This window comes from Belonocnema kinseyi, chromosome 4, assembly GCF_010883055.1.
Source record: "Belonocnema kinseyi isolate 2016_QV_RU_SX_M_011 chromosome 4, B_treatae_v1, whole genome shotgun sequence".
In the NCBI taxonomy this organism is placed as follows: domain Eukaryota; kingdom Metazoa; phylum Arthropoda; class Insecta; order Hymenoptera; family Cynipidae; genus Belonocnema; species Belonocnema kinseyi.
Genome location: NC_046660.1, coordinates 85,764,854 through 85,771,621, shown reverse-complemented (window position 1 = coordinate 85,771,621; position 6,768 = coordinate 85,764,854). Strand labels below are relative to the sequence as shown.

The 6,768-nt window shown below is 29.3% G+C and overlaps 1 protein-coding gene across 1 annotated transcript in view; it reads left to right on the top strand.

Moving 5' to 3' along the window:
* The first annotated feature begins 457 nt into the window (after positions 1–457).
* The window catches only part of LOC117170763 (diphthine methyltransferase), a 12,061-nt gene continuing 5,750 nt past the window's right edge, over positions 458–6,768 (top strand). The window contains exon 1 of the mRNA XM_033357799.1: positions 458–602. The gene's annotated coding sequence lies outside the window, so the exon portion shown is untranslated. The remainder of the gene's footprint in view (positions 603–6,768) is intronic.

Sequence of the window (6,768 nt, the reverse complement as noted above, 5' to 3'; positions counted from 1 at the left end):
AGATGAATTATCATTAAAATTCTTTCATTCCATAGTCAATAGATAATTTTACATTTATTTCTCGTATTTATATTTCTAATTTAAATCTATGTTTTTAAAATTTTAAATGATTAAATCAATTATTATAATTAATAATAATGTTACAATAGTACACATTATTCAACTTTAATAATACCAATAAATATTAATTTCATTACTTGATATAAAACGTCAATTTGAACTTACCGACATAAATCGAAACGAATTTTCGTTAAAAGCTCGAGCATTTCACCTTTTTTGGAGTAAGTATTGCTTAAAACAATATTTTTAACTTTTTAGATTATGTCCTCGTAAAACAAAAATTGACCAATTAGTTTTTATTTGGTGAAAAATCAATTTTTACGTTTTTCCACATGCATTTGTTTGAATTCAGGCCTCCTGAACAGCCAGCGTCACCTGTCGGCCCTAATCAAATCTGGGCAAATAGCCAGAAGAAAGCGGGGGCAGAAACAAACCATAACTGAACATAACCTTAAATTTGGTGGGAAAACAGAAGTTAGAAAATATTTACAAGCATTTACTAATTCTGCAAAGGAGCTGATATAATTTGATCTACGTTTTGGGTAAGAATCTTTCCTTCATAAAACTATGTTAATGAAGACATTTCGATTCTTCATATTTAAAGATATTCCTGCAATAAACATAATTTTTCTGCGTAGATTTTCCTCCAATTTTCCCTTTTCACGTCATGTCAGACATTTTTGAAGACTCTAATCTCTAAATCTTTAAAGTAGAATAAATCCCCAATTCAAAGTTACCTTAATATCTTATGAACAAATCTAAAGCCTTCAGCAAAATATCAAACGGGTTGGCAAAAGATTTAAGCTTAGCTTGCACATATATGATTACCTGTAAGAAAATATCCTTGTATTTCGAACCTTAAAAAAGCCATTTATACGCTGCTAAATCGTATTTTAGAGTTCTACAATTTTTAAATATTCTAATCTACCTTGCGTTCCAAACTTTAAATATATTCACACAAGCAAGACCTCTTTTATTTCGTTTCGAATTATATTAAACTATTTCGGTTACAATTAAAAACAAGTCATTTTAATGAACATTTTCCAAACGAAGAAAATAACATCTTTGTCCGATTTTTTAAGATTCTTCCAGACATTATTTTCTTGTCAACAATCCTAGGTTTTAGGACTTATTTAAAACTAAAAAAAAAAAAAAAAAAAAAAAAAAAAAAAAAAAAAAAAAAAAAAAAAAAAAAAAAAAAAAAAAAAAAAAACAATTTTCGCTCTTTAGAACTAGAGGTGTTCAGTATCAGGTGGTCAGAATTTATAAAGTACTTTTTTTCAACCTATTTGCTCAATCAACATATAGAAATGGAGTAATGGACGATAACGTTGTGTGAAGAACGGAAATGGGGGGTTTAGAGAGAGAGAGAGAGAGAGAAACAAATTTGAGAGGTAGATCTGCCTTTTTCTATTCCAGGACAGCATGGTCCTGTGTTTCGTCAAACTCCACCCATCGAAAATACTCTCGGCCAAACAGCTTTATGTAGAAAGAGACAGGGCTATCTATAAAATATTTTCTCTCTCGCTCTAAAGCCCATTTTCATGCTCCACATAGCGTAATCAGTCCTCCATATACAGTGGATAACCATTAATTAAAAGCGCGCGCACACACACAAGAAATCATTCTATCTCCGAGAACAAAAATTTGCATTGGATTCTTAAAACATCTATATAGTCAGAAACTCAAAATTTTGGAAAATCACACTGTGGCAGCCAACTAAATGGGCCCAAAAAGCTATTTCATAAAGTTATTAACCAAGGGTTAATAAAAATGGTGAAAAAATTTATTAATTTATTTTGAAGCGAATGCATTAATTCAAAATACATTTTAAAAAATACAAAATGGTGGCTAATTTAAAACTAGAAAAATATATTTTTCCCACGGTTGTCACAAATTGCTTAAGCATTTAAAAAAATTTAATTTCGAAAGAATACAAAATGACCGCCAAATACAAATTTAAAAAATAGTTCATTTTTATAGTTTTCAGCGAAATATGTACTTACTATCGGCGAGAAAATTCGAGTCCTCTGGCTTTATCGTTGAATAAGTATGTGAAGAAAAAATGGTAGGTTAATGAAAGAGGTATCATTTTAAAGCTGCAAATGTTGTACGTTAATGAGCCGAAAAGTAATATTCCACAAAATTATTTGTAGCTCACAGATCTCAAAATACGATGAAAAGTGAGGAAATTTGATATCTTTTAAAAACAGTAAACTTTGAAGCATAGTTTTTTATTGAAAAAATAATAGGACAAATTTGAAAAAATTTATGGTGGTACATTAAACATTTCTGAACAGATTGCCGTAGAAAAATTTGCAAAATATAAATAATTGTTCGTTTTTTGTGAATAAATATGCGACCACGCTATCTTCAGTTCTAATGAAGATAATGAAGTGATTTAAATTGGAGGTAGTTAGTTGAACTATCTGTAATAATTTACAATTTGAAGGAAGTATGTGCTTCTTGTTGTCTTCGTACAAATTGCGATATTTGAAGTCAGTTTTTTATATAGGAAAGCAAGTGCGAGAGCCCAGCGTGGTGCCGTTCTTTCAGGGGATCGTCCTCAGTTTTCCTCAGCCCGACCTACCCAACTTGTGCCTCCGAGCCTCACTCTGGCCTTCAAACCCGTTCCCTGTGTTAAGGAAAACCGTGAAAAAACGGCACCATCATACTTCAAAAAACATGTAATATTTAAATAGTCGTACAATTATTTAAACAAATTATTTTATTGTAATCATTGATGAAAGAACTCATAACGTCCAGAAAGTGCGTTAATTTCTCGACTTAAGTGAAGAAACAAATGTTGAAGCAAATTGAAATTGTTGAAAGAATTTACAATTAGTTAAAAGATTACAGTGTATTCGTAAATAAATGAGTAAAGGTTATTCATAAAAACAAGTCTTCCAAACAGCGTTAATAAACCGCAATAGTACGTACAATTTAAATTTGTGGCTTATGGAATCACCCTACTACACACCTCTATTTTAAACGGGCATAAAATCAGTTGTATCACATTATTTTATAATCGCATTTTCTTACAGGATTGATCTAAGTATCATAAATAAGCAAAATCAGTAATTAGGAAATCCAATTTTCAACGATATGTTTTGAATCTACATATTTTAAAGCAGACTATACCCCCGAAATGACAATCTTGAAACAAAATATAACTGTTCTAACTTTGTCCTTGAAGGAAAATTGAAAATATTTCTAATTTATCACACTTTTATATAAAGAATTTTCAAAATTTCTCAAAAAATTCTATAATTCCAATATTATGATTTTTAAATCATACTTTTCACAAAAATTTCAATTTTGAGAAGTTAATACTCTGTTTGATTAGAAATGCTTTTTGAATAATGTTATAATACATTTAAAAAATGTATTACTCTTCAAATTTTGTTCAAGAAAAAAAAATTGCGCAACTTTTAGTCTCAGTATCTAAGGTTGTTTAAAAATTAAGATTTTTTTTTAGTTCAGTCCTCACGTATTTTATCGATTACGTAAGTTCGCCCTGTATTTTTTTTCTTTGCTTAGCTTCTTTATTTTACTATAAGAACAGAGGACCTGCTTTCACAGGATAGGGCGGAACTGGAACCCTTTGATATTTCGGGGAAATGTCCTAAAAAGCAGTTTTTTCTTCAAATATCTCGTTTCGAATTATTACGTAATGTAACTTCATAGATAGAAAATAGGAGAAGAATTCCTCAGAAAAGTAAACAAAAAAGCGTTCTAGCTATAACCAAGATTGCCACAGATTAATGTAGGTGAAAAAAGTGGATAAAGTGACTAATTAAAGCTAAAAAATGACAAAAAATGTTTACTGCTCACACAAAAGAGACCTTTAATGTCAAAAGAAACACGTAACTACTCAAAAATGTAGATTCTATTTACACATTAAATTTATGGACCTGAATTTACAAAATAGATGAAATTGATTAATTCGGGGATGAAAACCAAGTTTACAATTACTGAAATAAATTCTACAATTAATGTTCGTACAAATTGTAATTCATTTTATTACAAGCTATCCAGAAAATGATAAATTAATGTAATTAAAATTTTAACTTCGCAGGCTTCACAGCCTAAAATACTCTTAAAACAACGTAAATGGGGCAATTTGTTTACGAAAATATGGGGATATAAGTGAAATAAATTCTGAATCAAATAATTAAATCTTTTACTAAAATAGACAAATTTTTAAACAAAAATGAAATAGTTGCATTTTCATTTTATAGCATTAATTAAAAAACAGAATGTCAGTAAAGTGATGAACTTTCAACCGAAAAATTGTTTTTCAACTAAAAAAGACGATTTTTTAACAAAATAGTTTCATTTTCAAAAAAAAATTAATTTTTAACAAATAAGATAAAACTCAACCAAAATAAATTTTTAATTTTCAACGAAATGGCTCATCATAAAATACGACATTTTTACCAAAAAAGAGGTGAATTTTCAAGTACAGTTGAATTTTCAAACAAAATAAATAAATTTTTTCTCAAAAGAGATAAATTTTGATCAAAGGAGATAACTTTTTGAGTCACAGAGTCTAATTTATATGTAAAAATTTGACTTTTATTCCCGAAAAAATGAATTTTTAACAAAAAAGGTAATTTTCAACCAAGACAGTTGGTCTTTGGCCAAATAGTTATATTTTGAACTAAAAAGTTGAGCGTTCAAGCTTTAAAGTCGAATGTTTTAGAAAAAAATTGAGTTTTAATTCCAAAAAGATAATATTTCAACAAAAACGTTCCTTTCTAACTAAGAAAAAAAATGAATTATCAACTAAATAGCTGAATTTTCAGCAGAATTTTTACGAAATATTTGTTTGCTTAACCGAACAGTTAAATTTTAAAGCCATAAAGGGGATTTTTTTACCAGACAGTTGAATTTTCAACAAAAAAGTTCATTCTCAATCATGAAAGTTGACTTTTCTACCAAAAAAGACGAATGTGCAACGAAACCCTTGAATTCTCGACCATAAAGGGGATTTTTTTACCAGACAGTTAAATTTTCAACAAAAAAGTTCATTTTCAATCATGAAAGTTGACTATTCTACCAAAAAAAACGAATGTGCAACGAAACCCTTGAATTCTCGACCATTAATGATGACTTCAACAAAATAGTTAAATTTTCAATAAAATAAGTAAATTTTAAATTAATAATAAAATTTGAACTAAACAATATGACTTCTGAACTAAAAATATAATAGCAAACTGTTCGACCGAAAGGAGTTAACTTTCACCCAAAAATAGTCGGCTTTTCTGTTTGGGTTCTATTAATTCAGTTCGCATTTAAGAAAAGGGGGAAGTTTCTTTAAAATAGGGGAGAAGGATAAATTCTTTAAAAAGGGGGAAATAGGTGAAACAATGTGAAGTCTGATATTGAATAGCATTTTCATACCATAAATGACTAGACTCATGATTTTTTTTATAAAATCTAAAATGTGATGACTTAAAGTAACTTAAGTGTCCTTTTCGTTAAAAAAGTGACTATAGTGAATTTTTCTTAAAAAAATGACTAAAAAGTGACTTGAATAAAAAAGTGTTTCATTTGATTGTGTAGCAAGACCTGGCTATAATATTTCCAGTTGTATGGCTTGTAGGTTTTCTTTAATAGTTTGCTGAGGTAAAAGTATTTTAAAAAAAACCTCATGACATTTTTTTTAACTGTTTAAAAAAAGACAAGTTTACCAAACTTTGAACGCCGTTGTTTCTGTATGCATTGCATTTAGAATCGAGCTATTCGTGAAAAACTACAATTATCTCGAAATTGGCGGAAAAGGGTCAACTTCCGGGGGTCATAACTTTGGATCTGTTAGGGGTTAAATCTTTTTTTTTTTATTCACAAGGAATCTATTCGGCTCATCTGGAAACTATTTTTATGTGAAGTGTACAGAATCCTATTATAGGTAGAACGCTTCGTTTTTCTTATTCTTGTTTGTAATGCCCCCCCCCCTCCTATTTTTTATCTTCGAATTCTATATTGTGTTATATGTACTGGAAACGAGATATTTGTTTTAAAACCCGGATTTTATGACGTTTCTCTAAAACATCAAAAGGTTCTGAGCCTTTTGTTAAAATATCAGATCATGGAAACTGTTCGAAAAGAGACTTCAACCAAAACGATAACGGCAAACATTTTTTTAAAGTCTCCTAAATTCATTAAGCCACAAGGAATCCGAAAATTTAGAAATTAAAGGTAAAATCGAAAAAGAAATACAAATGCGAAAAGTATGATTGAACTTATAAATTAAAAGATCATTAAGGGCATGTGACACAGCTAAATACCTATATTACCGATCACAGTTTTTCAGTTCACTGAATGTTCTTTTGAACTTAAGAACTTTTTTTGTAAATAAAATATCGAGCTGAAACTTTGGGAAATGTATTAGAGTACAATAAAGTACGTTTAGGTACTGCATTTTGGTAGGAACTTCACAGAAAATTATTTCATCTTTTTTCTGAACCTCAAAATTTTTTGAACGTTCGAACTTTTTTTATACATAAAATATCGGTCTCAAACTTTGAGAAGTGCAAGAACCGAAAGAAAACTACGTTAAAGTACAAAGTTTAGTAATAAAAGATGTAAAAAAAAAATTTCAACAATCAATTCCAACGGCATCAGCCGGTAACGTTGTACACGAAAATACGAAATCTCTAGAGCCTCGCCTAGTGGCCGCCAGGTTTCGTATTTTCGTCTACA